The sequence below is a fragment of the Podarcis pityusensis genome (genome assembly GCF_964106645.2).
Source record: "Podarcis pityusensis genome assembly, chromosome: 6".
Taxonomy (NCBI): Eukaryota; Metazoa; Chordata; class Lepidosauria; order Squamata; family Lacertidae; genus Podarcis; species Podarcis pityusensis.
The window spans coordinates 62,950,595-62,963,092 of NC_138030.1; positions in this window are offsets into that span (position 1 = coordinate 62,950,595).

The following is a 12,498-nucleotide window of genomic DNA, read 5'->3' on the forward strand; positions in this document are numbered from 1 at the left end:
TGACTGTCCCAGACCCTGCGATCATAATCTGAGGCCCTTCTTTATGGGCTGCCGCCACAAGATGTCCAGAGCGGGGCAATGAGAGCGGGCCTTCTCTGTGGTGGCTCCCCATTTGTGGAATGCTCTCTCCAGGGAGACTTGCCTGGAACCTTTGTTACCTTAAGTATGGGTGCCCAGTAGCAATGGGAACAGCTTTGTTAAACATTTATTTCTCTACCAATTTCATAATATTTTTTGTTAGTGATGGTGGGGGCTTGGGAAAGCCCAACACTGTTTTCATATTTGGGGTTGCTTCCATTTTATTTACAGACAAGCATAAGGACTAAAGCTACTGCCCTGGATTCTCAGATAAATTATGGTAACTTAAGGCCATTCAAAGAGAGAAAATGTCCTCATCACTTCTTGTCCCCCGTAGTAATTTCTACCAGTCAAAAAGACAGACCTGACCAAAGACATTTTCTTGCCCTAAGCATAAGACAAGATGCTATCCTCATTCCACCTACGGAAATCAACTGGCACTTTGGGAGAGGAGGGTGGGAGGAAGTATTATTTGTACTTCTATTGAAGTTCAAAAAAATCCATAAAATATATTATCGTTTTTTTAAAAGACACCAACTGGATGATTAGCACCCTCTGCATTTACGGGGTACAAGGCAGGATATAGGGCACACACAGCTCTGTCCTACAGAAGAAGGGAAAGACTGGGGGGGGGTAGAAGGAATGGCTGGGCAGTCACTGCCACTATCCTTGCCCCTGCCCCTGATGCAACTGCCTCACTCTGCTTAATGGTGGGGCCAACCCTAAGAAAAAGCTTCTCTAGAGGTTGGGCAGCTCTCCTGAACAATGCAAGATGAACCACGGGGTGAGGAGGAGGAGGAGCAGATTGCTCACAGTTGGGCAAAAGTCTTTTCAATTTTAGGCAAATCTTCCTCTTCCTCAGTGCCCCCCCCCCACTTGACATCAGGAGAGCTTTTTGAGTGGTACAGAGGGCTGTAGGCAGGAGCGGGGTAACAAGAAACATTCACTTCTTTATTTCTTTATTTATTAAATTTGTATACTGCTCTACATTCATAAATCTCAGGGCAGTTCTCAACATAAAATTACAATACAAGAAACAAAATACATAATAAAAATGAGATTCTAAGTTGATGCTCTCGTGCAAAAACCCTCAGCTGTAGAAAAAAAATTATTAGCCACTCTTCAAAAAATAAATTTTAAGAGCAGATTCACATAATTTTTTGGTGTTCGCTTTCAAAAAATATAATGAAGGCAAGCAGGTGCATAATTACAGGTATGGCAGTCAGAGAAGTGTGGTTGCTATTATGGGATTAATCATGCACCCTAAATGTAAGCAAAGGCTAAACAATAGGCGTGTTTGTAGCTATGCAACAAAATGTTTTCTCCATTCATACCTAAAGCAGAGCTTGGTCAGAGAGAGGAATCTGACAGGAAACTCTTGCTAAATCCTCCTTTCCAATTCATAGGAGTAATTCAGATCGAGTTTTCTCAATTTTTTAGCCTTGTCTGACAAGCTGTAAAGAGCAGAGCTAGAGATGTTGGTTCCAATTATTTATGTGTATAATTAGATATTATAACGTACATGTTTTTTAAAAGGAATTCCAGAGACGTATGCAAAGCCGGGTGCACATTTGTAAGTTTTGCAGGTATATCTTCAGCTTATAAGCAGGGGGAGAACTAATAATTGAATAAAATGCCACTCCCTTGTTTTGTATAATGGTATCTGTCGCTTTCTTTGTAAAACACACACAAGCACACAATCCAGACGCAATGGACACACATTTTCCAGTCTTGTGACCTAAACCAATGTGATCTGAAATTTAGAAAGCAACTAATGGAACAAAGCAAGACTTTATTCTTAAATCTAATTCTCTCCAAGCTGGAAAGGAAAGAGGAAAAGAAATAAAGAATGCTTAGTTTTGGTTACCCGTCACTGGCCTTTGGCTTAAATTGCTGCAGTCAAGGAAAGCAACCATATTAGCATCACTTAAATTTAAGATTTCATTTTGTAACTTTCCCCACTTTAGCCACCTAAACTGCACCCTGGTACTTGTTTGCCTCTGGGGCATATTTCTGAATAGACATTTATTGGATAGGACTGCAATAAAGTTATTTCTAGATAATAACTTTTATCTAGAAAGTTCTGCATTTTCAGTCCATTTCTTTGAGCCCTGAGGTATTGTTGAGTGACTGAGTCCAATAGCAATCCACACACACCAAGTATTTTGGCTTACTCTGCATAATGGTATTCACTCTTCAGAGCCAAAGTCCATCAACGGAAAGATGGAACATTCTGAAGCCTGCAATTCACATTCAGGGCTGACTTGAATTGGTGTGGTGAGCAAGCAAGATGAATGGCTCCATGTAGAACTCCGAAAATGTAAAGTCGTCATGCAGCTGCTATGTGGTATCATTGCACGTCAAGTTGTAAGCACATGGTAAAGCAAGCATATGACTGCTTGCTTAATACTACAATCCAAGATCTGTGTAAGAGCCAACCCAACCCACACTCTTAATTTACTAATCAGCTCTACAAATGATTCCTGAATTACAGCCATCAGGCCAAAGTAAATAAAATGTTTAAAGGCAAGATGTCTGGATAGTGTGGGAGGAATTAAGAGAACAGGAAAGGAGGAAGAGGCAGGAAATAGTGGGAATTCAACATATTGGAGTTGTCGCTCAGAAAATTAACTGAAAACATGGTACAGTTCTCCATAGTCTTTCCCAGCCTAGTGTCGTCCTGGTTTTTTAGACTACAACTCTCCGTCCCAGCTAGCACAGCTGAGGTTGATGGGAATTGTAGTCCAAATCATCTAGAGGGCACCAGCTTGCAGAAGCTTGCCATAGACTGCACTACATTTATCTTTGAATTATGTGCATGGATTACTTGTATGGGGGGGGCGCCAACACCAGCAAAACCTACTTTATTTAAAGTTCTCCTTGCATGTGAAAAGGCAATGCACCATTGAGTAGTCTTGCCTAAATGCTTGAATTAGCCACAGACTGAAGAGTAGGGTTGTGGTTTTTTAAAAAAGACGTTTCATTGCATGCATTCATGGAACCGCTTCCAACACTGAGATTGGATATTCATTGCCTATGGCACACATCCTCATCTCCCTGTAATCCTTGGTCAAAATTAGTTTTACAACTCTTTCCTGCCGCTTTAAACTCCTCGAATCTTGTTTGATCAAAGGCAACAGCAGGGCAAAAGAAATTAGTACCCACGTGATAGAAAGCAAGGCTTTCAACATACCACCCTCTAAGTACTGTATACCTGGTGGAGATCATCCCTCATGATGCCAGTTTTTTCTTCTCCACAAGCCTTCCTTCATTCTCTCTAGCTGGTTACTCAAGAACCTCCTTTGAACAGCTGTCACTGTCTGTCCATCTGGAGCAACTCACTGCATACTACATATGTCAAGTCATGGATTGCGTCACTCCAAATCACCTTTTATTTTAAATTGTTGTCCATCAAAGGAAACAAATTAGGAAAGTGCATGGAAAATTGAGCCAAGTTTCCTCAAGACTCCATTGCTAAATATTATCTATCTTGAGGGCAATTGCATTGCTTTCTTTGAACTCTCTTGTATATATTCACTATGAAATGTTAACTTGTATCTGAATAACATACCATTATTATTTCTGTGTTAACATCGTCCTTTAGTGTTAAAAAAGTAATAATCGCCATCCATCGAGAGGATTCCAGAATGTCACAAAACATACAAATAAAACATAAAATCAAATACATAGAACAACATACAGCAAAAGTACGAAGTAGACTGAAAAGCCTAGAACTAAAGGGAAGACATATGCAGATGTTGCTCTAATGTAATAAAGCTGAGTAAGAATCTGGTCATTTTATATATATATATATATATATATATATATATATATATATATCATAAAAAGTGATTACATTTGCAGTTTATTCCTTGTGACTTTCCAGGCATTCTCAGGATTCTGAAGCTTTTGCTACCTGTAACATTTGTTTTTAAGCAGTGTTCACAGGCGTGGGTGGGTTTGAAAACCAGCGCCTCACTCTTCAAATTAGCTGTGCACCCAAAAGCATTAACAAACTTAAATAAGTCATTTTCATACAAGCTAGAGATTGATGATTTCTAAGAATTCAATCAATTTCTGAAGCACTGAGCTTCTGCAGAAGAAGCTTATTCTATTAGTCACTATTTAGCCCTGGAGTAAAGCCAGCACTTCCAGCAGCTACAGAAAGAAGAAGCTGGAGCTATTTATGGCTACAGAATGAAAGCAGCATAACTTGGCTCACACAGACTCGTCCATAACCTACCTAAGGAACTGCCCCTGCACTCCTTTACCAAAAGTGGAGCCCAGTGCTTTGTGACACACTGTGCTGCCTGTGCTATTTTCAAGCAGGGAGCCAACAGCTGCTGTCAGACTCCTTATTAAAGCAGCACCAAGCAGGCAGCAGCCAATGTAACAAACTGATCCTGGAGACCCAGGGCCTCTCCAGACAGGAGTTTTATTGCACATGAATTTGGCAACATGTTCTTGGCACAATAGTAGTGAATTTGTTACTTTATTTTTACTTATTTACTGCGTTATTGTAGTAAAACCTCAAAACAGTCTACAAAAAGACCCCCAAAATAAATAAAACCATCCATTTAAAAAGCTAAAAACTACTATAAACCTTTGGATTTTTTTAAAAAAGGAAAAAAATAAGCTAAAAACCAAATTAAAATACCTGCCGACATTTGATATGTCTGAATAGGTTTGCCTAAACAAAAATGATTTTAAAAGGTAAAGGGACCCCTAACCATTAGGTCCAGTCGTGACCAACTCTGGGGTTGTGGCGCTCATCTCGCTTTATTGACCGAGGGAGCCGGCATACAGCTTCCGGGTCATGTGGCCACCATGACTAAGCCGCTTTTGGAGAACCAGAGCAGTGCACGGAAACGCCATTTACCTTCCCGCCGGAGTGGTACCTATTTATCTACTTGTACTTTGACATGCTTTCAAACTGCTAGGTTGGCAGGAGCTGGGACCGAGCGATGGGAGCTCACCCTGTCACGGGGTTTCGAACTGCCGACCTTCTGATCAGCAAGTCCATTTTAGCAGGAGGCAAAAAGAGTACAGTACTGAAAGATCAACTTCTTACCAATGTGGAATGAGTATTATGCGGCAACTGGAAAAAATGGCAGTTCTGCTGACCAAATCAGTCAAGTGGTCATATATGAGGTAAAGCAATCTAGCAAATACACTAGTTCCAAGCTGTTAAGGGCTTTCATCTACTAATAGTAGCTATGGGAGGAAATTATAATCCATGTGACTCATGTGTGGGGTAAATAACAAAAGAATCAGCTGGGTCCCTGGATTCAAAATGCAGGGCTAAATTCACTCTCCAGTAGGAGACAGTCCTAAGTAGCAGAGTTTAAACTCACAAAAGTCAAGCATCTGTAAAGTGGTAGGAATATAAGTTGTTATACCCTTTAATACTATTTAGTCCACTTGCAAATGGCACACCTTTCTTTCTATCTCTCTTGCAGTGAACAGACCACACACTGCTAAGTAAGTTTAAAAAGCTGTACTTACAAAACGTTCCAAGGGTCAGATTCATGCATTTAGCCAAGCAGCAGCAAGGAGATCACAGTCAGAATATTCTTGGGTAGAAAATTCAAAAGCATGCTAGCAAGTGCAAGTAGATAAATTGGTACCGCTGTGGCAGGAAGGTAAACGGCATTCCCATGCACACTGGCTTCTGTCTCAGTGTTCCATTGTGCCAGATGTGGTTTAGCCATGCTGGCCACATGACCTGAAAAACTATCTGTGGCTTCCTCCGCCTGAAGCAAAATGAGAGCCACATCCCACAGTCGCCTTTGGCTGGACTTAACTGTCCAGGGGTCCTTTACCTTTTACCTTTATAACTTCAAACATGTGCTCTAAGTTTGGGGCTCGCTTAGGCATGTCTTCCTTGGTCAACACAGAGGAAGAACAGGAAGCGTACTTCTCGAAGCACTAGGTAAAACCCCTACAAAGCAAACTGTAGCACCACTTTCAGCAAAATTCAATGGTTAGCACCATTTCTTCCACTTTCAACATACACTTCTCTTCCTCTTAGCATTACCAAGCAAAGGCTTTGCTGAATCATATTCAGCTTCTATAAGCATATATAAGTTATACAAAGTCACAACAATGCAGCAGGTCTCTAGCAATGCAGTCTCATGTATGTCTAACTCAGGGGTAAGACCCACTGAGTCCAGTAGGGCTTCTTCCTGGTAAGTGGGTATAAAATACAGTTTAATTGACTTTACTCCTTTCTCTTAAAAGAACCCGTAGAGCAGGTCATGTTATTTACTCCTCTATTAGAGGGACAAGTAAAATGACTTAAGTAAATGAAAGATATGAGCAGACACACTCCCCATTACCTTTTCAGCTGTGTCTGAAACATCATCACCTGCTTCTTCCGTTAAGTGCTTTAGCAGAACTCCCTCATACATTCTCATGCTCAGTGGGTATGCTCAGTTCCAACAAAATTTTTACCGCTGCAGGAAGTTCAGCTGAGAATCCTAATCCTAAACAGACTGACAGCTGGATCCCAAATCTCACCAAATTAAACAGGATTTTGGGTTTCTATTGTGGTCAGGACTAAGGATGCTCAGGGCGGAAATGACTGGCAGAATCCGAGACCAGGGAGAAGAGTCGGTGGAAGAAGATTGGAAGAAATTTAAAGACTATTTACAGAAATATTGCAAAATTAATGAATGTTAGAATGATGTCAGAATGAAGTTAAGTGGTTTTAGCAGCAATGTTATAAAGGTGTATGTAAAAATGGACTGTTAACAGGTGAGAATCCAAAGTTATAATATATTAAGTTAAAGGATTCAGATAAAAACAAAGAGGGAAAGAAATTGCTGAATTAACTAATTGAATTGGAATACAAAAAAGGGAGGTGTGAGGAGGTCAGGGAAACAAGGAAATGAAATGTAAGGCATGGAAAGATTGATTTGTTTTTAAGTGTCTCTTTTTTTGTATTTTGTATTTTTTCTAATTTTTTCTTTTTTTATTGTCTATGTAATCTTTTTTTTGAAACTTTAATAAATATCATTAAAAAAAAAAAAGGACTAAGGATGCTCAGATTGTTCCTTTTCAGTTTCTCATTTTTTCCAATCAGAAATTCAGTTCCCCACATTGCCACATGGGTCTCCATATCAGCAATTTGCTGCAATTTTTTCCCTGATATACACACACTCCTTTCTGAAAGCGATTTCCCCATATATAATGCATTTTTGTATGTTATTTTCACTAACACAATTTATCCAAGTATATGCTTTTTTTGCACACATTTATTGGTTGGAGAATCGCACTGTGAAATTCACATGACTCTGAATTTTGAAAGGCAGCTGTGTTTTGGCTCCAGTTTTACACAGTGTGAATTAGGTAGGTTCGCCTTTAAATGTGAACTGAATCAAACTTATACCCCATCTCAACTGAAATTCCACCTATTTCAACATATATTATTGCACGCCATCCCAATCTCCAAGCAGCAGAAGATCCCAGGGGTTCCAGGTGCTTACTCAGGGTTCATGTTTCCTTTGGAATGAGGGACAGCAGAGACTGTGGTGTCTTTAGGATATATGGTTTATTTACACACACACACACACACACACACACACACACACACACATATACAACCTGAGCCTACAATGGAGGGGTTCACAGATTAACACCCCAAGAGGGTCTCACATCTTCCATTTCCACAGTCTTTGATTCTAGCAAAAATCAGGCATTGTTCTGTTTCCTGTCTGCCCAGCCTATCTACCCACCCATTTGTTATCTGGCACAGAGGCACTTCCTTTGTTGCCTTAATGGCCTATACTTATAGGACCGTTATCTCACCAGGAAGCTAGCCTGGCTATTCCAGGAGTTGAATCTGTGTTGGATCCAGGAATTAGAAGCGGGCTCAGGCACATAGCCTACCCCAGCTCCAAACTTTTAACCATATGTTTAGACTGCTTTTAGGATACGGTTGCAATTTTTCCCTAGCAGGATTCTGTGCCCTGAGTACCACTGTGACAGGCAGAAATCCATCAGATGAAGCTTTTCATATCATTTCATCTGCATATCAAGATACGCCTATGAGCTTTTCTATTTTCATGTAATGGCAGGGGCTCCTCATTTGCTGCTTGGCAGCAAACATAATGTATAAATTGTCCCTGGACAACTACGTAAAAAACAAAACAAAATTATATTCACTGTTTTACTGTAACTTAACAAATGAACACTATTTGTATGCTTTTTTAATTTATAGCTGCTTCTACATGATGCCAGTAGGAAGCATATACAGTGGTACCTCGGGTTACATACGCTTCAGGTTACAGACTCCGCTAACCCAGAAATAGTGCTTCAGGTTAAGAACTGTGCTTCAGGATGAGAACAGAAATCGTGCTCCAGCAGCGCAGCGGCAGCAGGAGGCCCCATTAGCTAAAGTGGTGGTTCAGGTTAAGAACAGTTTCAGGTTAAGTACGGACCTCCGGAACGAATTAAGTACTTAACCCGAGGTACCACTGTATTAAAAAATGGGTCATTTTCTTCAGTAAAACATCATAGACTTTGATAGACTGTGCAGCATCATTATTTTACTGAATGATGCTAATGAAGACATTTTATTCATGTCCTTCTGCAAAAGTATCATTTGACACTAGCTCAGAGTTCTCCAGCAAACTGTAACAACAGTTCATGCTACTTTGCCTCCTTTCTCAAAGAATGTGTGCTTCAAAAAAGGAATGATCTAGTTACTTTTCATTGACATTCTTTCTTTTCCCCCTGCTCTGCCCATTCATGCAAAAGTGCTAATTTAATCAAATGTAACTAGGTAGAACCTGCATATTTCTTAGGGACAGCCCCTTGTTACAGTCTTCAAATGTTGCAATCTTGAAATGGATTGACCTTTTGCCCTTGTATATAAGCATAAGACATGCTTCTGTTTGCTGTCTCTCTTTTTATAATATACATGGTTTTTCCTTTCAGATAACTTAAGCTATCAATTATATCTGGCTTATTACCTCAGAACTTTTCAGTTAGAATGCTAAGGGAACATGAGATCTTTCTAGTAAGCTGCTTCAGAACTTATTGAAAACACATCACTACGTAAACTGATTTAATATTTAGTTTCCAATAATCTTGGGAGTGGAATTTTAAAAAGAGAATGATGATTTGCAGTATTTTGGGGTGGGATTCAATTACATGCATACATATTATTTATAAATAATACAATTATTATTATTATTATTATTATTATTATTATTATTATTATTCTTCACAGTGGTGCCTTCCCTGTGGAACGCCCTCCCTTCAGATGTCAAGGAGGTAAATAACACTACAACTTTTAGAAGACATCTGAAGGCAGCCCTGGAACAGGAGATTTTATTATGTTTTTCTATGTGTTCGAAGCAGCCCAGAGTGGCAGGGTATAAATAATAAAATTATTATTTTTTATTATTATATTATTATTATACCAGCAAATTCAAGTTGTGCTGTTGCACAACAAACCCTCTCCCCCCCCCAAAAGAGGAAACCCCCCCCAGGAAATTGTGGTAAGGAAAGTGACTAGGAAATGCACTGGGAAGAGTTGTGTGACAATTGCTTGATGCAATGTTATATACAGTGGCGTAGCGTGGGGGGTGCAGGGGGGGGCCGGCCGCACTGGGCGCAACATCTGGGGGGGGCGCTCGCACTCACAGCTCTCTGCCCCTACCTGGCTCACTCACTCTCTCACACTGCAGTGCTGGCTGTGCGAATCTGATCCAAGCCGCTGGGTCGCCGCCCACTGTGGAGGGGGTGGGTGCCAGGCGTGCGGTGCGGAGAGAGAGCGAGGGACTATCTGGGGGAGGGACAGTGCAGCGGCCGCCCAGTGCAGCGCTGAGCGTGGCAGAGAACCACACCAGACCAGCCAAGGCAGCAGCAAGAAGAAGCTGGCAGCGGCGGCAGGTTAGGGGTTAGGGGGCGCAGATTACTTGCCTTGCCCCGGGTGCTGACAGCCCACGCTACGCCGCTGGTTATATAACCTCCCTATAAACAAATTCAGAATGAATGAACAATAAATAGCTGATGTCAGCCTCCTTCAGACTTTTTTTTTTTTAAAGCAATAATGGCGCATTAGTGGAGGACATACCTATTGGACCATCCACAAACCATTCTACTTTGTTTCCCCAATGTTACTGCATTATTGCTGTTTGAACTCTTGTGCTGTAGCAGAAGAAAAGTGGAACATTTGTGATGTGAACAGTTACAGGATTTTAGCAGGGAAGTATTGTAAACGAAGCGGTCTGACTGTCACATATTATTTGGAGGTGCAAATGGTATTGAAAGCACAATTGTGGGGGTTATGGGGTTGGTTTTGTTTCGATTATGCATGTTGTGTTTTTATATTTTGATTTTATCTTGTGAACCGCCTTGAGACCTGTGGGTATGGGGTGGCATACAAATTTATTATTATTATTATTATTATTATTATTATTATTATTATTGCTTAGCTGCCCCAATAGCATATGAGCACAAATTATTATGAATGCTCAGTATCATCAAAGTTGTATGGAGGCGTTTATTGTCTAACATTGCTGCAAGCAAATTGGGATGGATGCTCAACAAACAGGTCACCTGGAAGCAACCCTACAGATTCTTGGCACTCTTCAAAAGGATTCCCTGGGGGCCATGAAGGTGATGGCTATGATCCAGCAAAGTGCCTTACATATGTGCAAATAATTATTTGCAGGCATTGGGGTTTATCTGGTGCTTTCTTCTTTTGCAGCTCTCCCTTCTTCAACCACAATCTACATTTTAAGCTTAGACTTGCAGAAAAACAATATTCTAATAAGCCTTGTCACATGCCATTGGATTGCAGCCAGCATCTCTGATTACGTCTAGTTCTGCAGAACCTGCAAACTTTATCAGCCATATGCCGGTTATTTGCCAGGTTTGTGAGCAAAAGTAAAAAATAAAAGGGCATTATGGGCTTACAGTCTTCTTTCATAATTCAAAATACCCTCTAAGCATTTTCTAGGTAAAATTGAACTTTGAAAAAGTTCTCCAGATAGAATAAGTATGGGGAAAGGTGGTGTTGCTGCTTATAGCAAGAGACGTCACAGCTACTAGCCAATAGGTGATGGTAACCCTCTACAGATTTGACTCTCTATGCACTCTATGTGGGGCTGCCCTTGGGTCTGGTTTGGAAGCTCCAGCTGGTGCAAAGTTATACAGCCAGGTTGCTGATGGGAGCTTCAGGCCGATAACATGTGACACCATTGTTATAATAGCTGCACTAGTTGACCATCTACTACTGAGCCAGGTTCAAAATTAGTTTAGGAACCCCTGGACAATTTGGGTCCAGAGTACCTAAGGGACTGCCTAAAATGCTTCCTCACTCTCAGTCACTGAGATTATTTGTAGCAGTGCAATTGGTTGTCTCCTGTGTTGGCAAGGCTTGCTTGATACCAACATGAAGTAGAGCTTTTAGTGTCACTGGCCCAGACCTGTGGAGCACCTTGCCAACAAGAGATCCAGTGGGTCTGAAGCCTCTTACCGCAGAGACAGCTCATTTCCATCATGCCATCCCTAGCACATTGCTGAGAGGTGTTCTTGTGAAAATTGCTCCTCCACACTATGAGCAGCTACACATGGAGAGCTCAGCTGGTTAGAGCATGGTGCTGATAACACCGAGGTCGCAGGTTCGGTCCCTGTATGGGACAGCTGCAAATTCCTGCATGGCAGGGAGTTGGACTAGATAATCCTCAACTCTACAATTCTGATTGACTCACCATGCTGAGGCCACCATGCAGCTATTGGTGGGAACTGGGCCTAAGAAGCCATTGCTCTTGGCCCTTGAAGTTACCACAGACAGCACATCTCCTGTACGTTCTTTAGAGTGCTTCCGTGCTGCTGCAGTTACACTTTGGGGTCACACCCATTCTTCCCGAACCTGTCTCTCTCACCACACCCAAGTATTTAATTGCCCAAAGCTGGCTTTTTTCTGCTGAGCACTACTCACACTGCTCCCCTCCCTTCAACTCAAATACTCTCCACAAGGGCATGCCACAACTAATAAGCGTCACTGTTATCCTCATATGCAGTTTAACTGTGACTCACTTTAGAGTGGGCAGCACAGCTTTCCTTCTAAGTCTCCACACAATGTATTCATGCTAATATTCTGGCTGCGGCATTTGTTTTCTTATTGTCAAAGGCACGGGCGTTTAACAGAGAGGAGAGGACACTGTTGGGTTTTCAAATGTGCTGTGTGGAAACTGAAAGCAGCAGTCAAGGCAAGGAAGGCTCTGTTGTATACCCCCAATGTTGAAATCCTATGAATGTTTACGCAGAAGTAAGCACCACTCCCAAATATGTGTGTATATAATTGCACCCTAAATGCTGTTGCTTCCAATGCCTTTGCCAGGAACAACAGTGTTTGTTTTACTTTAGTTTGAGTTATACACCACCCTATTTTAGAGTCTAACA